The sequence below is a fragment of the Pelodiscus sinensis genome, chromosome 3 (genome assembly GCF_052426305.1).
Source record: "Pelodiscus sinensis isolate ZL-2025 chromosome 3, ASM5242630v1, whole genome shotgun sequence".
NCBI lineage: Eukaryota > Metazoa > Chordata > Testudines > Trionychidae > Pelodiscus > Pelodiscus sinensis.
The window spans coordinates 3603052-3625217 of record NC_143054.1 but is presented as its reverse complement, the minus strand read 5'-3'; the positions used below and the strand labels follow the sequence as shown (position 1 = coordinate 3625217).

The 22166-nt window shown below is 56.5% G+C and overlaps 1 long non-coding RNA gene across 1 annotated transcript; it reads left to right on the top strand.

The window, feature by feature from the left end:
* Positions 1-486: 486 nt before the first annotated feature.
* Positions 487-13607, top strand: LOC142828108 (uncharacterized). Its single transcript, XR_012903100.2, has 2 exons — positions 487-1365; positions 11661-13607. It is a non-coding gene; the product is annotated as an uncharacterized LOC142828108 (long non-coding RNA).
* The last annotated feature ends 8559 nt before the right edge of the window (positions 13608-22166 follow it).

Genomic DNA, 22166 nt, shown 5'->3' with positions numbered 1-22166 from the left:
TGGAACCTTCACAGCCCCAGGGTTCCACCGACTAACCCTCAGACAATTGTCATGGAACCTTCACAGCCCCAGGGTTCTGCCAACTCGGTGGTTCCCAACCACTGGTCCACGGATCGGTGCCGGCCCAAGGACCACTGGCTGCAGGGTCGTGGCGGCTATTGAAGCTCAGGCTGGCTGTTCGCAGCAGCTCAGCTTTTGCAGCCTTGGGGACTGAAGCGGTGGCAGGAGGCGGCGGGGCGGGAGGTGCCTCCCTCTGTCCTCCCTCCTTGGTAATGGAGGCCGGCCAGGGCTCCGTGTTCCCCCCTCAACCCATGGGGGCACGAGACACGTTTAGAGAGGGAGTGGGTGTGAAGGAGGAGGGCCGCTCCCCCTGCCCATGGCAGTAATGGCCACGCTCCCTAGAGAAGGCAGCCTCACTCTGGGGAGTGTGGGGGTGGGGTGGGGCAAAGGAGTTTTGGGTGAGGGCATGGGGGGGGTCACAGGGCAAGAAGGTGTTGGCATGGGTTGTAGGGGTGGGAGGGGTCAAAGGGTGTTAGGCACCAGGGAGCAAATTTGCATATTTTCATATTCCTTTTTTTGCATAATTGATATCCAAATGTGAAAATAAGATGTTACTAGTCCACCACAAGCTTGTGAATGGGTTTGCCATCCACAGCATAAAAAAGGTTGGGAACCACTGCGCCAACTGACCTACAACCACCCCAAACTGCCATGGAACCTTCAGAGCCCCAGTGTTCCACCAACTGACCCTCAGACAGCTGCCATGGAACCTTCAGAGCCCCAGTGTTCCACCGACTGACCCTCAGACAACTGCCATGGAACCTTCAGAGCCCCAGTGTTCTACCGACTGACCCTCAGACAGCTGCCATGGAACCTTCAGAGCCCCAGTGTTCCACCGACTGACCCTCAGACAACCGCCATGGAACCTTCGGAGCCTCAGCGGTCCATTGATTGCCCCTCAACACCCTCCAACCGTCAGAGAACTTCCAGAGTCCCAATATTCCACTGACAGCCCCATAGATATCCCCCAACAGATCCCACTGGCTGCTCAGCCACCCCCAGCAGACCTCGAGCCTTCAGAGCCCCAGCACGGGGGACATGGCAGGTGGTATCTTCCGTGGGGCTGAAGCAGACTGATCTTTCAGAGAAGATTGTGCACAGGCCCTCAGCGGGCCCCATACCTGCTGCTGAGGTTTTGAGCCCTCCCACCGGATTCATTTTCCAGCATTAACAGATGGGTATTTTTGCCTCGGTACTCCACCACCATACAGAGAGCATCCAGCTGTCAGCTGGGAGGCGCCTGCCGGTTTCTGGCATGGGGAGGGATACCAGGAGCAAGAAACCAAAGGCATCCTGGGAGAGAGGGTGAGTCACTGTAGTCCAAAGGAAGGGAGAGGGAGGAAAAATAGCCTTTGTGCTCGTCAGACGGGAGTTAAGCATATATGTTGGTGGCATTGTAGTAAGCATTGCTACCTTCCCAGCAGTAAAGGTGGGTTCAATTCCCAGCCAATGCCAACTAAAAGGAAAACACCACGTCTGAGCCAGGCAGCCGGGTAGGTATACTTTGGCCTCAGTAGGAGTCTTGTGTCCAGTTCTGGGCACCACATTTCAAGAAAGATTTGGAGAAGGTCCAGAGAAGAGCAACACAAATGATGGAAGGTCCAGAGACCATGTGCTCTGAGGGGAGGCTGAAAGAATTGGGTTTGCTTTCTGTAGAAAGGAGAAGACTGAGCGGGGACATGATAGTCGTTCTCAAGTACCTAAAGGGGGTAACAAGGAGAAAAATGGTTCTCCTTGGCCTCTCAGGACAGGACAAGCAGCCATGGGTTTAAATTGCTGCAAGGAAGGTTTAGGAATCCGAATAGTGTCTCTTGGACAGGGATGAATTCCCTCTGTGCGCACGCCAATTTCCTTGTGTATCGCTGGACAAATATTTACCCTCCGCTGTAACTAGTTAAAATTCTTCCCTGTGATTAGGGAGCACAGCAGCTTTCCTGCAGCACATTCGCTGCCTGGCAGGAGAATTGAGGGTTATTAAGCCACCGGCTTCATTTGGGAATCCAATGCGAAGGATCCCCAAGAAATCAGCGAGGAGAAGTCTTGGCCTCCCCGTCTCCTGCTGGGGTAACCAGCTGGTGGCTGGCAGCTCCCGGGGTGAATGCAAATGCTTCTGAGAAACATCTGGTGGCAATGACTGTAGGGGTGAATCTCCAACCCGAGACACAAATTGCACATTCAGCGCAGGGAGGGGGGAGGAATTTGGTCCCATGCAATGGGCCGTGGACTCGGGGCTCGCCCCCCTGCAGCAGGGAGCCCTTGCTGGTGTTCCAACAGTGCACGAGGTACACCCAGACTTTAGTAAGGCATTTGACACGGTCTCGCATGACCTCTTATCAGTTAACTAGGGAAATCCAACCTAGATGGGGCGACTGTAAGGTGGGTGCATAACTGGCCGGATAACCATTCTCAGAGTAGTTATTAAGGGTTCACACTCATGCTGGAAGGGCATAACAAGTGGGGTTCTGCAGAGGTCTGGTTTGGGGCCAGTTCTGTTCAATATCTTCATCAACGATTTAGATGACAGCATAGAAAGGACATTTATTAAGTTTGCTGATTACACCGAGCTGGGAGGGGTTGCAAGTGCTCTGGAGGAGAGGGTCAGAATTCAAACTGATCCGGACAAACTGGAGAAATGGTCTGAGGTCAATAGGATGAAGTTTAATGAGGACAAATGCAAAGTGCTCCACTTAGGAAGGAACAATCCGTGTCTCACACACACAGAATGGGAAGCGACTGTCTAGGGAGGAGCCCTGCAGAATGGGATCAAGGGGTCAGAGTGGACCACAAGCTAAATATGAGTCAATAGTGTGATGCTATTGCAAAAAAAAAAAAAAAAGCAAACCTGATTCTGGGCAGAAGTGTTGTGAGCCAGACACGAGGAGTCGTTCTTCCGCTCTACTCTGTGCTGATTAAGCCTCAGTTGGAGTCTTGTGCCCAGTTCTGGGCTCCACATTTCAAGAAAGATGTGGCAACATTAGAGAAGGTCCAGAGAAGAGCAACACAAATGATGAAAGGTCTTGAGAACAGGAGCTCTGAGGGGAGGCTGAAAGAATTGGGCTTGTTTAGTTTGGAAAGGAGAAGACTGAGAAGGGACATGAGAGCAGTTTTTCAAGTATCTAAAAGGGTGTCACAAGGAGGAGGGAGAAAAATTGTTCTCCTTGGGCACTGAGGACAGGACAAGAAGTAATGGGCTTAAAGTGCAGCCAGGGAGGTTTAGGTTGGACATTAGGAAAAACTTCCTGCCTGTCAGGGTGTTTAAATACTCGAATAAATTGCCTAGGGGGGTTGTGGAATCTCCATCACTGGAGATATTTCAGAGCAGGATAGACAGACATCTGTCAGGGATGGTCTAGACAGTATTTGGTCCTGCCATGAGGGCAGGGGACTGGACTCGTGGCCTCTCGAGGTCCCTTCCAGTTCTATGAATCTATGATTCCAGCCCCGCAGGCCCCCACCCCGCGTGGTTGGAGCATCAGTGCTGGGGAGAGCCCCAAGCCTCACGGGCCGGATGTGGCTCGCAGCGGGAGGAAGCGGTTCTGTGCCCTGCTGCTTCCCCTCCCGCCAGCAGGGGGCACCACGGTGCAGGAAACTGCTCCATTGGAGGCTGGCCCCACTGCTCCCATTGGCTGGAATTGTGGCCAATGGGAGCAGCAGGGGGTGGTGCGGAGGAGCAGCGGGGTGTACAGACCCAGTTACACGCCCCCCTTCCTCCATGCCCAGAGCCCGCACCCCCATCGTTCTAATGTGCACCCCCTCTTTCCCACACCCCTACCCCATTCCTGCACCCCACCTCCCACCCAGAACCCCCAGCCCCTCCTTCACCCTCCCTTGCACCCTGACCTCACACCCCCTCCTCCCCAGACCCCTCCCCCTCATTGTGCTCCTGCAACCAACCTCCTGCCTAGATCTGCCCCCCTCATCCCCACCTCATACAAAGATGCACCACCCCCAGCCTTCTCCTGCACCCTCCTTCCCACCCAGACTTCACACCTTCACCCCCTCCTGTACCCTCATCCCTATCCCACTCTCCAGCAGCCCCTTCCCGCACACTGAACCCCTCATTTTTGGCCCCACCCCAGAGCTAAGGAGGCCCCCAAAATCTACAAAAACCTGGGACCCCAGAATAGTTAATCTGGCCTGTAGGAAGCCCTGAATTTTGGTCCTCCCTTCCCCGCTATGGGGCTGGAGTTCAAGGGGAGTAAGGTGTCTCGATTGGGGGCCACCGTCAGTGAGGTGTGGAGGGGGTGTTTGTCATTGTTTTACTTCGCTGCAGCCCCTGACTGATTTTTCTGTGGGTCAGAGGCCCCCGACCCCCCAAAAAGTCCCTCCTCCCCTATAAATAAAGACAAGGTTGAAACCTTTGGTTTTGGACACACATCGATATTTTACTTTATTTCACACAAAGCTGGGTAACGAACATGATCAACCGGGATGCGAACCGCATCCAGCCCACCCTGACAGACCATCCCTGCACAGCGTTCATCCTGTCTGTTCCTGAAAACGTCCACCGAAGGGCACGCCCTTGAACGCCTGTTCCAGACTCGAGCTAGCCTCATAATTAGGAATATTTTCCTAATCACTGACTATTGAACCCTGATGGGTTGCATGTGGCCCTCCAGCGACAGGTTTCCCACCCCTGCTCTGGGCTGTGGAAGACGCTATAGTAGGCTGTTATCCTTTAAAAGACCAATGCCTGACACAAAGCCTCAAACTCATTTCATGATAATGTGCCTGCTTGGCGCACTGCCGCTTTAAGAGGATGGAAAAACACGCCGTGATTTTGGTCCCTGGGCTGTCTCCTACGTTGCTGTCTGGCGAGGGAGATCATTGCGACATGCCAGCGCCTTTCGGGAGGGGAGTTAATTGACTCTGCACCCTTCCGCAGGGCTGCAGACATGCCGCAGCCGCGGAGTCATTGATCAAGTTTGTTTGGAAGAGGACGTGTCTGTCCGACGGGTGACGGGAGGCCTGTGGGTTTCGGATGCCGCAGCGTCGCTGCCGGGAAGCATTAATCTTGCACGGAGCCGTCGCTTCGCTGCTCTCGGCAGCTGCTGCTGCTGGACTGGGCCGGGTTTCGGAGCAGCTGCGGTCGAACCAACACGCCTTCCCGAGCCCCCCTCTTGCTCCCCCCCACAAGTGCTTCTCCGGGCTCCTCCAAGATTCCTCCTCCCCCCGTACACAGATCCTTCTCCAGACACATCGCCCCACCAAAGCCATTCCCAGGCCCTGCTAGCCTCTTTCCAATGCCCCCCGCCCCAAAGAGACCTGCATTGCTGGTACTGCCGCTGGTATCCTAGTCAGGCAAACACCCGGGGAGCATGTCGTGTGGGGTAACTCCCCTCCTCCCCGTTGCAGAGAGCTGTCGTCTGCCTCGGTCGCAGCTGGGGCTTTCAGTCCGTTTTTTATCTATTGCTGCAATAAGCATGGGGGGGGGGCTGTAGCACGTGATCTACGAGGAGAGGCTGAGGGATTTGGGCTTGTTTAGTCTGCAGAAGAGAAGAGTGAGGGGGGATTTGAGAGCAGCCTGCAACTCCCTGCAGGGGGGTCCAAAGAGGCTGGAGAGAGGCTGGTCTCAGTGGGGGCAGGTGGCAGAACAAGGAGCCATGGGCTCACATTGCAGTGGGGAGGTCTAGGTTGGGGATTAGGACACACGAGGAAGCCCTGGGATGGGTACCGAGGGAGGGGGTGGAGTTAGGGATGTCAGGTGTTCCGTTTTGAACCGGACAGTCCAGTGTTTGAGCTTCCTGTTCAGGAAACTAATTGAGAAAACAGAACGGTCCGGTATTGTCTAAATCAGTTGTAATGTAGATTGTGGTGTCACGTCAAGTGTGTCTGGTATTTTTGTTGGAGCCATCTGGTAACCCTAGGTGGAATCTCCATCCCTAGAGGTGTTATGTCCCGGCTGGACCAAGCCCTGGCTGGGCTGATGGAGTTGGGCTGGTCCTGCCTTGGGCAGGGGGCTGGACTCGGTGCCTCCTGAGGCCTCTGCCCGCCCTGGGATTCTGTGAGTCTATGAGGGAGAGCAAAGTGCTGCCTCAGGCCTGTGAAGGCAGCCTGGCCTGCTGGGGATATTGCAGGGTCGGCCTGGCAGCCTGGCCAGCCCTGGGGAGGAGCGGGAGACGAGGGTGTGGAGGCCTGGGCAGGTCACGAGGGGAAAACACACAGTTCACCTCAGCAGCGACAGACCCACAGGCCATGTCGGGTCTCTGGCATTGCCAACCCGACCACTGGGACCTGCCTGGATCTCCTGCTCCGAAGGGCTGTAGGAACCGCTGGCAAGCTGCTGGGCCGTCAGCTGAGGCCCCGTCTGAGGGACCCGCTAGCCCGCAGGCCAGATGGGAACTGAGGGGACCGGGGGCGTTGCTCCCCGCAGAAGGCTTGGTGGGAGGGGAAGGGCTCCTGGGTGCGACGGAAAGTTCCATCCAAGGGCCCCGCAGGAACAGCAAGAACACCCTGCCCTAGGAGGGCCCCGGGGGTCGCTGACCACACGCAGCCCCCCCAGAGACCCGCGGGACAGCTCTGCCATTTTGCAGCTGTCCCCAGAGTCTAATCTGACGATTTGAAGCCACTGGAATCGGGGCGGGTTTGACAGCTGCGGAGAAACCTCCCTTGAGCTCCTCGCGGGCCAGGCCGGCTGACAGGACGGATCTGAGCCCGTCTGTCAGTCGAGGACTCTGGCTTGTCAAGAGAGAGAAAGGCCTGGCGGGACCTCGCGCTGAGTGGACGGGGAGGAGCCTGGACCGAAATGGGGCCTGGCGAAGGCAGCTGTGACACCGTCTCTGTGTGACAACAAGAGGGCCGGGAACTGACTTCTAAAATGTTGGGTGCGAGTCACGCCCCTGCAGAGGGCCAGCGGCGCGGGGTCATTAGCACCTGGGCTGATTTTCACCCTCTGAGCCCCCGGCATGGTTCCACCCGGCTTCATCGACTCCAATGCAAATCTAGTGGGGTTCAAGGCCAACACCTTCAACCCTAACCCATTCCCACCTTCTGGCAAACAGAGGTGAGGGATATCATCTCTACATATCCTGGCTAATAGCCATTGATGGGCCTAACCTCCATGAATTTATCAAAGTCTTTTGAAATCCTATTATAGTCTCAGCCTTCGCAACATCTTCTGGCAAGGAGTTCCACAGGTTGGCTCTGCGCTGTGTGACGAAACACTTCCTTTGATTCTTTTAAGCCAGCTGCCTACTGATTTGAAGCCTCCGGAATTGGAACAGGAACAGCTAACAGGAGAGTTTGGAGAGGGAGTTCTCCAGGTAAAAGAGGAGTAAAAACGGGGCCCTTGTGGTAAGTGGCTGTCTGGAGTGTGTGTTTGTGGGGGTGGGGGAGTTATTTGCAGTGTGCTGAGCTTGTGTTTGTCTGGTTGGTTTGTTTGTTTGTTTGTTTGATTGTTTGTTTGTTTGTTTGAAGGAGCTTCTAAAAGGTTTGAAACCTAGAAGCCTCTGTTAATTGGCTGAGCCTCAGTCAGGGGGAGGGGCTACCAGAGCTATATAAGCCGGTGACTCAGCGACCAGGGAGCTTGCGACAGGAACAGCTAACAGGAGATTTGGAGAGGGAGTTTAGAGGGGGAGGTTAGAGGGCACGAGTGACTTCGGACCTTTTTACAAACATAACTCTTAAAATCTATATTCCAGAGGTTTAAAGAGAATCCCAGTTTACACTTAAACTTATTCATTAGAAAAATGCAGACAGAAGCCCAGCAGCAGAGTGGGGGCTATCCTGTTTATTGCGTCGAGTGTAACATGTATGATTACCTGCCCTGTGGGCGGGTGGCGTATGTGTGCACCCGTTGCAAGGAGCTCCTGACCCTCAGAGACCGAGTTCGGGCTTTGGAGGCCAGGGTGGCTGAACTGGAGGAGCTAAGGGAGCTAGAGAGCTATGTTGATGAGACTTTCCGGGACACTGTAGTACTGTCCCACCTCCAGTCTGAGAGCCCCAGTGCTCTTAAGGAGGATGAAAGTCTCAAGGGAACAGGGCATTCAATGGGAGCAGAGGGAAACCATCCCGTAGTTGGGACCCTCCTCCCAGAGGATGTTGCGGTATCCTCTCGCACTGAGAATACCCCTGATGGAGAGGGAATGCCAGTTAGGAAGAGGCAGGTGTTAGTAGTGGGTGATTCGATTATTAGAAACATAGATAGTTGGGTTTGTGATGACCGGGAGAACCGTATGGTTACTTGCCTGCCTGGTGTGAAGGTTGCGGATCTCTCGAGGCATCTAGATAGACTTATGTGTAGTGCTGGGGAGGAGCCGGTGGTCGTGGTACATGTAGGTACCAATGACGTAGGGAAGGGTAGGAGAGATGTCCTAGAGGCCAAATTTAGGCTGCTAGGAAAGAGACTGAAATCCAGGACCTCTATGGTGGCGTTCTCGGAAATGCTTCCAGTTCCACGCGCAGGACCAGGTAGGCAGGCAGAGCTTCAGAGTCTCAATGCGTGTATGAGACGATGGTGTAGGGAAGAGGGGTTTGGCTTTATTAGGAACTGGGGACACTTTTGGGAGAGGGGGAACCTATACAGGAAGGATGGGCTCCACCTAAACCAGGGTGGAACCAGACTGCTGGCACTAAACATTAAAAAGGCCGTAGAGCAGATTTTAAACTAAGAGATGGGGGAAAGCCGATTGGTGCGGAGATGCACGTAAATCGGAGGGAGACTTCTCTTAGAGGAGACTGGGAGGACGAGGCAGGGGTGGGGCAGGGCAGGACAGACCAGTGAGAGGCATTCACGAGCAGAGAGCAGCTCGCATGGGATGGGGGGAGGGAAACAGACCCCTGGGGTGGAGCTGGCCTCGGGGGTCCAAGAATGTGGGGGAGGCGGCTGGAGCTGCTCCCGCCTGGCCCTCGTGGCGAGCAGGAGGGACGTCACAGGAGAGAGGGAGCACAGGTGTTACCTGCACAAATTTCTCTATCCCTTTCATGTTGCAGGGACACACCATGACCCAGTTCCTAGGGCTCAAGGCGCAACCCTGTGAATTTATACACCCACCCTACCCCAATTCCTAGGGCTCAGGGTGTAACAACCCACAGGTTGGCAGGATCTTTAGCCACAGACAGAGCCTCACACAGTAATATCCTTCTCCTCTATTGATAGACAATTCCCAAACAAGCAGAATACACATGCTAAGCACACGGTGTCATACTCACCAATCCAGATACAGGCAGCCTTCCCCTGTTGGCCAGGCAATATCTGTCTCTCTGGTGTTAGGCTGTGTCTCGGAGATGAGTTCTTTCAGGTCTTCCCTCCTTCTTCTTGGTGTTCCCAGTCTTCTTCCAGCCTTTGCTCCCTTCCTTCTGCTTCTGTTACTTCCCATCTTCTTCCTGGTCTCCTCCTTGGACCCCAGTTTATCTAATGAAACCTGAGTCCTGCTTAGCTAGACCTTAACCAATGATTGTAGTATAATTTTACTAACCAATCATAACAAAATGACCTAACCGATCAGACCCCTCCACCTTAATTGATTGACACCCAGCAACATGAATTATACAGCAGACAGAAACAGTTACAAACCAGACAGCGATCCAAACAATAGGAACATGTAATGAGGATGATCATAGAGTGCGGATTCCACAACATTCTCTATGGAGAAGCAGTTTCTTGCCAGACAGATGGGTTACTTCTACACTGGCATGATTTTCCGGAAATGCTTTTAACGGAAAAGTTTTCCGTTAAAAGTATTTTCAGAAAAAGCGCGTCTAGATTGGCACAGACGCTTTTCCGGAAAAGTACTTTTTGCGGAAAAGCGTCCGTGGCCAATCTAGACGCGCTTTTCCGCAAAAAAGCCCGAATCGTCATTTTCGCAATCGGGGCTTTTTTGCAGAAAAGAAATCTGTGCTGTCTACACTGGCCCTTTTCCAGAACAGTTTTCTGGAAAAAGACTCTTGCCCGAACGGGAGCAGCATAGTTTTTCCGGAAAAGCACTGATGATTTTACATGAGATCGTCAGTGCTTTTCCGGAAATTCAAGCGGCCAGTGTAGACAGCTGGCAAGTTATTCCGGAAAAGCGGCTGATTTTCCGGAATAACTGGCCAGTGTAGACACAGCCGTGGTGTTGCTTAAGTTTTCCTCACCCGTCTTGAGATCTGTGTCTTTATCTGGTGACAGTGGGGGGGGCTATCAGGGCAAAGCCCCCTTCTCAGTTGGATGTGGCACTATTTTAATACAAACTAGATGGCATGTGAGGCTGTGACTCCAGGCCTTACAGCTAATGGCTGCTGCTCTTTCGTCTGGCTGCAGAAGGCGGCTTGAGCTGGCACTATGGCTTCCGGCCTGCCATCACGGTTACAAGAAAAACCGTCTTGTGACCGTCGCTGCCGAAGGCGCCAGCAGTCAGGTGGGCGATGCAGGCAGGGGAAGGACTGTGCCGATGCTGGGGGTCAGCCTGGGCGAAGCCAGGCAGAAACAACCAAGCAATCTGTGCACCAAGGCAAGGAGTCGGGGAGTCCCATGGGGGAGCAGAATTCCCGGGGTGGGATGTGAACGTGGACGTTCTAGGGGGGACAATGCCACGGAGGAACTGTTGTCATGACTGGCCCCCCTGGGCTAGTGCGGGGGCTGCTGCAGAGCCCCCGGCTCCGGGTAGGGACAGAGACTTCCTTAATGTCCTTAATGAAATACATCCATGGGGGGGATTGTGTGATTGGCGGGGGGGGGGCAGCGGGTTCACTTTCTGAATCCAGGCTGGAGGGTAGGTTCTCCGAGGCTCAGATTTTCCTGGATGGCAGGTCTAGCAGGACCAGGCTGGAGAACCAATGGCTCTGAATGGGGAGGAGGCTGGGTTTTAAGTCTAGACCAGGGGTGTCCAAACTTTTTTCAAAGAGGGCCAGATTTGATGAAGTGAACATGCGTGAGGGCCGACCATTTTGCCTGACATTCTTTGAACCATTAAAATTAAACGCAAATAAACTATTTTATGCGACGTTTATTGCAAACGGCACACTTTTCATTTCGTCACATGGATGACAAATCTAAACAGGTGTTAAATCACTCTGCCTTTCATATCTGAAGGCCAGATGAAAAAAAAATCCAGGAAGCTGAAATATATGTCAGGAACATTGTAAAGTACATTACATATTATTGGTAATAAAGGTTGTCTGTCAACTTTTAAGTTCAAAAAATATGAACAGGAACATAACACCAAGTATACATGTTGTGTCCAAATATATTTATAACTGATTTAGACCGACTGACATTAACTGAGATTTTACAATGTATTCATCTCAATACATATGGATTCGTTGGGGGCCATAAAAGATAGATATTGCCAAATTACCTGTGGGGCCGTATTAAACCGGAACACGGGCCGCAATTGGCCCGCGGGCCGGACTTTGGACATGCCTGGTCTAGACACTCTGAAGCCTGCCTCCCAAGCAAGGAGAGGCGGTTGGGCGGGGGGGGCTGCGGCCCAGTTAATGGAGGAAACATCTCATGCTGGAGAAATCAGAAAGCCCACAAGGCCCAGGCGAGGCCTCCTTCTTGCACACACAGTAAAGACAGTTTCCTGGGCAGAAAACCCACCTGTTTTAGGTCATGTGTGGATGAAAACGAAAAATGACAATTGAGTCGTGTAGGTCTTAAATGTCTTGCTGTGTTTTAGGGCCATCATTTGTCGTCTCTCCTGCCAGCCAGCCTTTCCAAAAGCAGAAAGGATCTTTGCCTGGCCATTGATAAAGAAGCCCCAGCGGAAATGGTGTGTCCGAAACTGATTGCAAGGCAGAAATAAATTCCTGTGGTTTTTGTCTTAAGCTTTAAAATGAGTATTGTGTAATAAGGAAAGGGGGTAGAACGATTGTTTTCTTAACGCTGCAGTTCGATGGTCCCGTTTCAACATTCATATTGGGTCTGTGGAACACAAAAAACCCAAAGCACCAATCCTGCTTTGCGCGTGTAACGGAGACATGGGTTAAAAAATGAGGGTGTGTCTACAGTAGAGTTTTGTCGGAAAAACAGATGTTGTTCCGACAAAACTTGAGGAACGTTCACACTGCAACTTCATTCTTCCGCAAGACAATCGAAAGAACAGAGGGGGTTTTCCGGCATTGGTAAACCTCTTTCGCAAAAAGGCGTGTGTGGACGGGGAGGAAGGAGTTCTTTCGCAAGAAGAGGAAAGAGGAAAAAGCGCAGGTGCCTTGGTGGTCACTCCATCCATAGCAATCACAGATTACGTGCGAGAGAGCGTCCATTCAGTGTGAACACTATCTTTCGAAAAAACAGATCGCTTTCTCGATGCACTTTGGCAGTGTGGACGCTCTCTTTCGGAAGAAGTTTTTTCAGAAGTACTCTTCCGAAAAAAGCTTCCTCCAAAAGAAGCCTGAAGTCTAGACATAGCCGGAGTATAAAAGCCATCGCCGAACCAGATGTTCTAGGGAAAAGCCAGGAACAGACGCAAAAGTGCCAAGAGACTGCTGTAATACCCCTATCAAAATGCAACTAAAGGGCAAATTAATGGCTCTAAAAGATAAGGCATGCATCTTGCCGTTGGGACAAAGCAGCTGTAATATAAGAAGAACAACTTTCGGAAACATGCGCACGTCAAACAGCAATCGACGACAGCATCACGGTGCAAAACGTATGGATCCCAGTGAAGAACAACTGCTATAAAAAACCAAGGCTGCATGGCCACAGATTTTTGGGTGCGCCTTGCTAAAATTCTGGAACATCAGTCTGGACCAAGAGAGCCCCATTTCGGTGACCCATCTGGTTGGCCGCCAGAAGGATCCAGACCCTGGTAGCTATCACATCGATTGGTGGGTGGGTGGTGGCCTATGCTAGCAGCTTTCCTGTTGTATTCTTCATAAACACAGCGTATTGCCTTTTTCCCTAAAATATTCCCGTGAGCTTCTTATAAGCATGGGTAGGACCAGGCCAGGAAAGGAGCCGTACTCCTCTCCAGCGAGCTGAGCCACCAGGGGAGCCCACAGCCAACCCATGCGGCCTCCACTGTTTGTTTTGGGGAGAGAACTGGCTTCTGCCAGTATCCATCAATGCCTGCCCTGATGGCTGGGCTCAGTGTTTTGTGATCTCTGCTGCCCTGCAGGCACGCCCCCCTCCCCCCCCCATCCCCTTTCAAAGCTCCGGGGAGTGTCTGACAGCTGAGTGAGCTGCTCTGTGTGATGTAGTGTCAGTACCTTGCTGGTTCCTATGCTCAGGCTGTGGGCTGTGGATGACCCCTACTGGCCTCTGTCTGTGAGCACTGCCCAGCGGGGGGCACCTTGAGGGCCCCCATGACAGTGACCGAACTGGTCCTACCAGTTAAGGGAAGGGACGGAACAAAGGAAGGGAGTGTTGGGGGAAGGGGAGTCTTTGTCTGGAACCATGAAGGAGACAGACTAAAGAGGGGGCTGGGAGTCTAGGGGCCCAGGGACTCATCTCAAAGGGTCTGAGGCATCCTGGCCCTGACTCCTGTAGCCCCATCCCATCTGTGCTGGGCTGTATCCGGGAGAAGCAATAATCCCTCTCTGTTCGACTGGCTGGTGGAGCCTGTTTCTTGCTGCTACGGGGCTGCAGAATCGGGGTGGAAACCCCGACACGCCGTCACACTCTGTTTGGGGAACAAACAAAGAACAAATCATGGGAGTGCTCCTGTTCTGCCCTGCTAGGAACCCAGCGGCCTGCAGGTGGCTGCAGCCGGGGGAGGGCTGGAGAGACGGACGTGCTGCTTCGGCATTCCTCAGTGCAGGGCTCAGCTCTGCCTTCCCACTGCATTGTGGGATGCTTACCCACAAGGCTTTGCTCTATCTGTCGACAGGTAGCTAGCCACATGGCCAGGAAATATCGACAATGGGAGGCAGAAAAAAACCCATTTTGGTCCGTTTTCACTTTTGCCGACTTTTGCATGTCGGCCGCCCTTCCGTCACCAAACCTTCCCAGGGTGCCGCGTGGCGGTTGGCGCTTTACAGGACAAAAGGGGAGCCATTCTCCCGGCTGAGCAGGGAGGCCCATAAAAACTACCCAGAAGATGTAATGGAAAATGGCCAGCACTCAGCTCCTCTCCCCGGCTGCGTGAGCCGCTCCGAGCGGGCAAATCAGATTACTTAGCCCTCCGGTTTCCTGGCCTGGGAGAGGTAGAGAGATAAAAAGAATTGAATGTTCTATTAATGAAGAGCACAGGACACATGTCCTGGTTAATTATGACAGAGTGCTCGCCTTACGATAAACAGCCCAGACATCAAGGCTGCGCCGAGGCTTTTAACTTTAATTCCTTTTTGTGCTCCAGAACAAGCAGGTGTGGAGCAAGAGACCCGGTTGTTATTGCCTGGAAATCTGGCGGGTAGAAAAATCGCCTCTTAAGACAACAAAGCAGAAGAGGAACATGCCTGGAAACCCTGGTGCCAGGAAATAACAGGCGGAGGGAGTCACACTGCAAGCAGTCTCTTATATGGGTCTCCTTGTGTATTCTCTCAGCAGTTGGGGATTGTCGCTCGGTAGGCAGAAAATCAGTAAATCAAGCTAGTAGTCACTGGGTGCGGAGTCCTGTTGACTCCTTAGGACAGGCAATAGTGAGTCCACCATGGGTCAGCCAGAATGGTGAGAATGCAGAAACACCACGGCTGTGTCTAGACTGGCCAGTTTTTCCAGAAAATCAGCCGCTTTTCCGGAAAAACTTGCCAGCTGTCTACACTGGCCGCTTGAATTTCCGCAAAAGCATTGACTTCCTACTGTCTGAAATCAGTGCTTCTTGCGGAAATACGATGCTGCTCCCGTTCAGGCAAACGTCCTTTTGTGCAACCCCACACCTGGCCCCTCTCCCCTTACACATCAACCCCATAACCCCACACCCGGCCCCTCTCGCCCCACACACCAACCCCATAACCCCACACCCAGCCCCTCTGCAACCCCACACCCGGCCCCTCTCCCCTTACACATCAACCCCATAACCCCACACCCGGCCCCTCTCGCCCCACTCACCAACCCCATAACCCCACACCTGGCCCCTCTCGCCCCACACACCAACCCCATAACCCCACACCCAGCCCCTCTCGCCCCACTCACTAACCCTATAACACCACACATGGCCCCTCTCGCCCCACACGCCAACCCCATAAACCCACACATGGCTCCTCTTGCCCCATACATCAACCCCATTACCCCACTCCTGGTCCCTCTCGCCCCACTCACTAGCCCCATAACCCCGCACCTGGCCCCTCTCGCCCCACACACCAACCCCATAACCCCACACCCAGCCCCTCTCGCCCCACTCACCAACCCCATAACCCCACACCTGGCCCCTCTCGCCCCACACACCAACCCCATAACCCCACACCCAGCCCCTCTCGCCCCACTCACCAACCCTATAACCCCACACCCGGCCCCTCTCCCCTTACACATCAACCCCATAACCCCACACCCGGCCCCTCTCCCCTTACATATCAACCCCATAACCCCACACCCGGCCCCTCTTGCCCCACTCACCAACCCCATAACCCCACACCTGGCCCCTCTCGCCCCACACACCAACCCCATAACCCCACACCCAGCCCCTCTCGCCCCACTCACTAACCCTATAACACCACACATGGCCCCTCTCGCCCCACACGCCAACCCCATAAACCCACACATGGCTCCTCTTGCCCCATACATCAACCCCATTACCCCACTCCTGGTCCCTCTCGCCCCACTCACTAGCCCCATAACCCCGCACCTGGCCCCTCTCGCCCCACACACCAACCCCATAACCCCACACCCAGCCCCTCTCGCCCCACTCACCAACCCCATAACCCCACACCTGGCCCCTCTCGCCCCACACACCAACCCCATAACCCCACACCCAGCCCCTCTCGCCCCACTCACTAACCCTATAACACCACACATGGCCCCTCTCGCCCCACACGCCAACCCCATAAACCCACACATGGTTCCTCTTGCCCCATACATCAACCCCATTACCCCACTCCTGGTCCCTCTCGCCCCACTCACTAGCCCCATAACCCCACACATGGCTCCTCTCACCTCACACACCAACCCTATAACTTCACTCCTCTATAATCTCCTGTCTCTTGATTCACAGTCGCACAGACGCGGTACAACTGCTCGGCTCTTAGCTTTCAAGAGATGTAGTGGGTGAGACGGATGCAGGCAGCTACTGACAAGCATGCAGAACAGTCGAAACGCTAAACACCGTCTTAGAATTCTACCACCGCTTGTAACACACCAGTGAGCCAAGGTCCAGTCCGGTCTCTGTCAGCGTTGCACAGAGATTGTGACACGAGCCGGCGCCTGGCCTGCCTGGGTCACAGCTACCGTCAGAGACATCAGGGTGCGTGACAGCGCTGATAAGGCCTGCGACTTGACAGCTGTCATTCTGCCTTCCTCCCCCTGCCCCGGTGGCCCCTTTGAACTTCCAGACAGCTGCAGGGACAATCTCTCACATCTTCCAGCCCCCAAAGCATACACTTCAGCTCAAGGAAAATCCCCCTTGGCAGTATAGGGCATATGACACACAGCCAAGCCGTGCGGATTCTCTGTAGTAGAAGGCACTGGTAACACACGTACCCGTGACGGTGCGTCGGGTTATTTTTAGCAGCTGCTTTTCCTCCCAGATGGCTGCTCTGTGTTTTTATAGCTCACACAAGACAAACAGGGGAAGCTATAAATAAACTCCAGCCTGGGTTACTGGAAAGCTGCGAACCAGGTGGCACAAGACGTTCCTGGGCCTAGCCCGGCAGCTGACCTTTCTGCCTCTCTTATAACAGTCTGGCCCTCGGCTTCTTGCAAACTTTCTCAGCTCTCTGTGCTTCTGCTCGGCGGGCACTGATGAGGCGTATACAGGTGTGGTAGCAAAGAGCGACATCTCCTAGCACCCTGCCGGCCTGGCACATAGCGTCTTAGCATTGCATAACCCGTCTCCCACCCAGCCACAGTCCCTGCTGAGCTTCGAGAAGCAGGGCTGAGTACCCCGGGGGACCGTGAGCCCCGCTTGGCGCTCACACGGCTGTGCCCGGCTTCCCACATCCTCTGTTTGTACCTTTTCTAAACAGACCCTCGTGGCCAGCTCTGGGTTATAATAACCAGCACTTGTGCAGCGCTTTCCACCTCGAAAGCACCCTGCAAAGATCAACATGAACCCCCTTGTACACCCCAGGCGGGTCACGATTCATTAACTCACTAATGTTCTCTCCTACCTGGCGAAAGGTCACGTCTCACCTGAGAAAACACATCTCCTCTTATGGCGGGCGCCCTCCACTACCTCGTCTCTCGCCATACTCAGTGCAGGGCCTGGAATAAACTGAGACATGCATGTGCTGCCACAGGAGCAAACCAAATCGGACCCGCTGTGTTTCATATGCCCTGTACTGCCGGTCCCAGGTCAGACCCGGAGGAAGGCACCAGACTTGGAGCCTGGGACTCAGCTGTTGGCTCTGTCACTGATGAGGGTGTGTGATGTAGGGTAAGGATCGGGCCTGGGTTCCCCCTCTGTGAAACAGGGGTGCCAGCGCCGACCGACCTCCGAGGGGGGCTCCAAGGATCAGTCCCTGTGCGTTTGGCAGGAGCTCGGCTGCTGGGGGAGGGAGAGACAGCTGCCCAAGTGCCGGTGAGGGGGTCAGTGCCCCCGGATCGCTCACTGCCGCCATGAAAGCCCAGCGGGCCGCCGCTTTGAGAGATGCCCCCCGCTAGGAGACACCCACCCTCGCGGGGGTGGATCGGCCCCAGCGTCAGCCCTGCCCCTGCTGCCCGAAAGCTCACCCCTCGGGCGCAGCAGGTTTGAGTCAGGCCCGAGCTAGCGAAATCCCCTGTGCAAATGCACCGCTTCCTCCACCTGGCACAGAGCAACCTCCCCCCCAACCCCGGCTACCAGACCTCCCCTCTTTACAGCACCCATCCCGCCCCCTGGTCCCCCCCCTCGCCACCCCTCCTCCATGGAGCGCCGCTGGCCCAGGGCTGATCTTATCAGCCTGTTATTTTCCACTGGTTATAAATCTCTAAAGCCTCTCGTCTGAGTGTTTGTCTTTCTGTCTCGAGTGAGGGATTATGAGAAATGAGCGTGCGCCCCGTGTCACCAAAGAAGGAGAAATCAATGAGGCTCCGGGGCCAGGGAGCAGCTGCGCGAGGGAGGGAGGGAGGGAGGGGGGAGGGGGGCGCACGGGCCTGTGGATGGGCTTTGCTGGCATTTTCGCTTTCTCTTCATCCGCGCGCCGGGATGCAGCTGGCTCTGGGAGGCAGCTTCCCCGCGGGGCCTCGGAGCGCCCGGGGGGGCCGTGAGGATGGGATGGGGAGTGGAGAGGGAGAGAGCCCGATCTGGGGGGGGAAAGGGGACCAGGTTTGTGGGGTTTCCCTAGAACACACACACGCTGTTAGGAAAGGGTTTGGCCCAGCGGGGAAGTGTTCACACACACACACACACACACACACTGTTAGCAAAGGGTTTGGCCCAGCGGGGAAGTGTTCACACACACACACACTCACACACACACTCACACACACACACACACACACTGTTAGCAAAGGGTTTGGCCCAGCGGGGAAGTGTTCACACACACACACACACACACACACACACACTGTTAGCAAAGGGTTTGGCCCAGCAGGGAAGTGTTCACACACACACACACACACACACTGTTAGCAAAGGGTTTGGCCCAGCGGGGAAGTGTTCACACACACTGTCACTCACACACACACACACTCACACACACACAGCACACACACATACTCACACACACTCACACACACACACTGTTAGCAAAGGGTTTGGCCCAGCGGGGAAGTGTTCACACACACTCTCACTCACACACGCACACACATACTCACACACACACACACAGTTAGCAAAGGGTTTAGCCCAGCGGGGAAGTGTTCACACACATACTCACACACACTCACACACACACACTGTTAGCAAAGGGTTTGGCCCAGCGGGGAAGTGTTCACACACACACACACACACACACACACTGTTAGCAAAGGGTTTGGCCCAGCGGGGAAGTGTTCACACACACACACACACACACACACACACACACACACACACACACACACACACACACACACACACACACACACACTGTTAGCAAAGGGTTTGACCCAGCGGGGCAGTGTCCCGTGGGTTCTACTGACTCCTGCAGGGAGTGGTGTGGCGACAGGGACCGGGGAGCGGGTCTCGCAGCGAGAGGATCCGGAGTGTGGGCTGAGCTGGGCCGAGGGAGGAGCAGCGCGGCCGGATGACACGGTTCCAGCTGAACTTTACGTGTTTTGTGCTTTCTCGGTTAATAAAACCAAAGTCCAAGGACGGAGCCTGGGGGCGGCCCTCCTAGCCCAGGGGAGGGCAATGAGGTTTGATGAGGGGACACTGCAAGATTTGAAAGTGGTCAAGTTCTCTCGGGAGGGGCTGCGGGTTTGGGAGGGAGGTTGGGTGAAGGAGGGGGCTGTGACCTGGGGCAGGGGAGGGGTGCAGGAGGGGGTGTGGGGGCTGGGAAGGGAGGAGGGGGCTGTGGCCTGGGGCAGGGGAGGGGTGCAGGAGGGGGTGTGGGGGCTGGGAGGGAGGAGGGGGCTGTGGCCTGGGGCAGGGGAGGGGGGCAGGAGAGGGTGTGGGGGCTGGGAGGGAGGAGGGGGCTGTGGCCTGGGGCAGGGGAGGGGTGCAGGAGGGGGTGTGGGGGCTGGGAGGGAGGAGGGGGCTGTGGCCTGGGGCAGGGGAGGGGTGCAGGAGAGGGTGTGGGGGCTGGGAGGGAGGAGGGGGCTGTGGCCTGGGGCAGGAGAGGGGTGCAGGAGGGGGTGTGGGGGCTGGGAGGGAGGAGGGGGCTGTGGCCTGGGGCAGGAGAGGGGTGCAGGAGGGGGGTGGGGGCTGGGAGGGAGGAGGGGGCTGTGGCCTGGGGCAGGGGAGGGGGGCAGGAGGGGGTGTGGGGGCTGGGAGGGAGGAGGGGGCTGTGGCCTGGGGCAGGGGAGGGGTGCAGGAGAGGGTGTGGGGGCTGGGAGGGAGGAGGGGGCTGTGGCCTGGGGCAGGGGAGGGGTGCAGGAGGGGGTGTGGGGGCTGGGAGGGAGGAGGGGGCTGTGGCCTGGGGCAGGGGAGGGGTGCAGGAGAGGGCGGGGGGTGGGAGGGAGGAGGGGGCTGTGGCCTGGGGCAGGGGAGGGGTGCAGGAGAGGGTGTGGGGGCTGGGAGGGAGGAGGGGGCTGTGGCCTGGGGCAGGGGAGGGGTGCAGGAGAGGGTGTGGGGGCTGGGAGGGAGGAGGGGGCTGTGGCCTGGGGCAGGAGAGGGGTGCAGGAGGGGGTGTGGGGGCTGGGAGGGAGGAGGGGGCTGTGCCGTGGAGCAGGGGATTGGGGTGCAGGAGGGCGGAGGGGTGCAGGAGTGAATTCTGACCCGGGGGAGGGGAGCAGCAGGGGGTGTGGGGTCGGGGGGGGCTGTGTGCGCAGAGGATTTGGGGGGTGACGTGGGGCAGGGAGTTTGGAAGTGGGAGGGGCTGGGGCGCGGAGGCAGGCTCTGGCCGGGAGTCTCTTACCTGAGGCGGCTCCCAGCCAGCAGCCCAACCGGGCCCCCCAGGCAGGCTCCCTCCTGCAGCCACCCAGCCCCCGGGGTCCCCCCCATGTGCTGCTCGGGGCCGCGTGTCCCTGGGGGGGCGAGAGACTTCGCACACGTTCCTCCGCCCCCAGGCCAATCATCGCAGCCGGGGGCAGGGCCCGGGGAGGGGGAGCACGTGAACTCTCCCCTCCCCCCCGCCAGGGTCATGGGGCGCCTAGAGGGAACCGCCAGCTGTTTTGAACATCTGCCCGCTCTCCCTGTGCGCCACGCACACCTGGCGGGGGAGGGGGGAGGCCTTTGTGCTCTCCCAATCGGAGCCGGGGGCAGGGCGTATACGAACTCTCTTGCCCCCGCTCTCTCTGCCCGGCCGGACCATGGGCCGGATCCAACGGCTTGGCGGGCCGGATCCTGCCCACCTCTGTCCTAGCACGTGGCTGCAGAGCCAGCTGGTTTCGTGGCGCCGGCCCAGCTGTGGGTCACCATGCACCACAACCACAGCGGCTCTGTGCTCCCCCGCTCTGTAGCTCGGCACCTGCGGGGGGGGTATTTCTCTGGAAGGCGGCGCGGCCCGGGGTGCCGGCAGGCGCTCCCCGCGCGTCGGAAGAGGCAGCCAGGGTGTTTGAGCGAGGCTGCGCAGTCAGGCCAGTTCGCCGGCGAGTCCCGGGAGCCGGGAGCACGGATCCCTGGGAGTTTTGTACAGCACCGAGCACCCTCCAAGGCCAGGCGACTGGACGGCGGCGCGCGAACGGGTTGGTTCCCCCCAGCACACGCAGGAACAGGGGGTTAAGTCAAGTCTGGCCGGCGGCAGCCCCGTACCCGTTGGCAGGGGGAGGGAACGTACCGCTTGCCTGGATCCACCCCCCACTCCTGAAGGGCTGGAGCACACAAAATCTAAAGCCTGGGCCCCCCAGCTCTGGTGTGCCAAGGGAATGTGGGGAGGGTCTTTCTGCTTTGCAGTGGGGGGGCCACGTCAGTGAAGGTTTGGGGGGGTTCTCACTTGTGTGCAGCCCCCGACTGATTTTTCTGTGGGCCAGCGGCCCCCCGACCCGAAAATGGAAGCGAGAGAGAGCGCTCCAAGGAAAAGCCGTGTGCTGCACTGGAGAGCCGGTAGGGGGTGCCCGTTACTCTGCCCCAGTCCCCATGAGAGCAGCAGGGGGCGCTGTGGCGTTGGGGGTGCTCCACCCCCGAGGTGGTCGCATTTCGGTGGCAGATGAACTGGTGGGTGGGAGTGAGCAAATGACGTGCCGCCTCCCGGAAACCTCCCCCGAAACGGTGGCTGCCGTGGGCCGAAGCTATGGTGCGCGGGGGGCCGGCGGGGAGCACCCGGGCCCGAACGCACCTGCCGCAGCCCGGAGCCTCGCTCGGACCCCGCGGCGCTGCCCAGCGATCGCGCCCGTCCCTGCGGATGGAAGCCGGGGGATGGAAATAACCTTGGCAAAGGCTTTTTTAGTGTTTTTCCATGTTTTCCCCCCTGGCCTCCTGCAGGTCAGGGCCCAGGGATGCTGACGTCGGATGGAAAAACAATTTATCTCTGGCTGGTGCCGGGGGGAGAGATGGGGGGGGTGTAAGACAGCAGCCTAGTTCCAGGGGGTTAGCTGCTTGGCTGGAAAAATCCACACCAGGTGCAAACGCAGCCTTCCTGGGCCTCTGGCT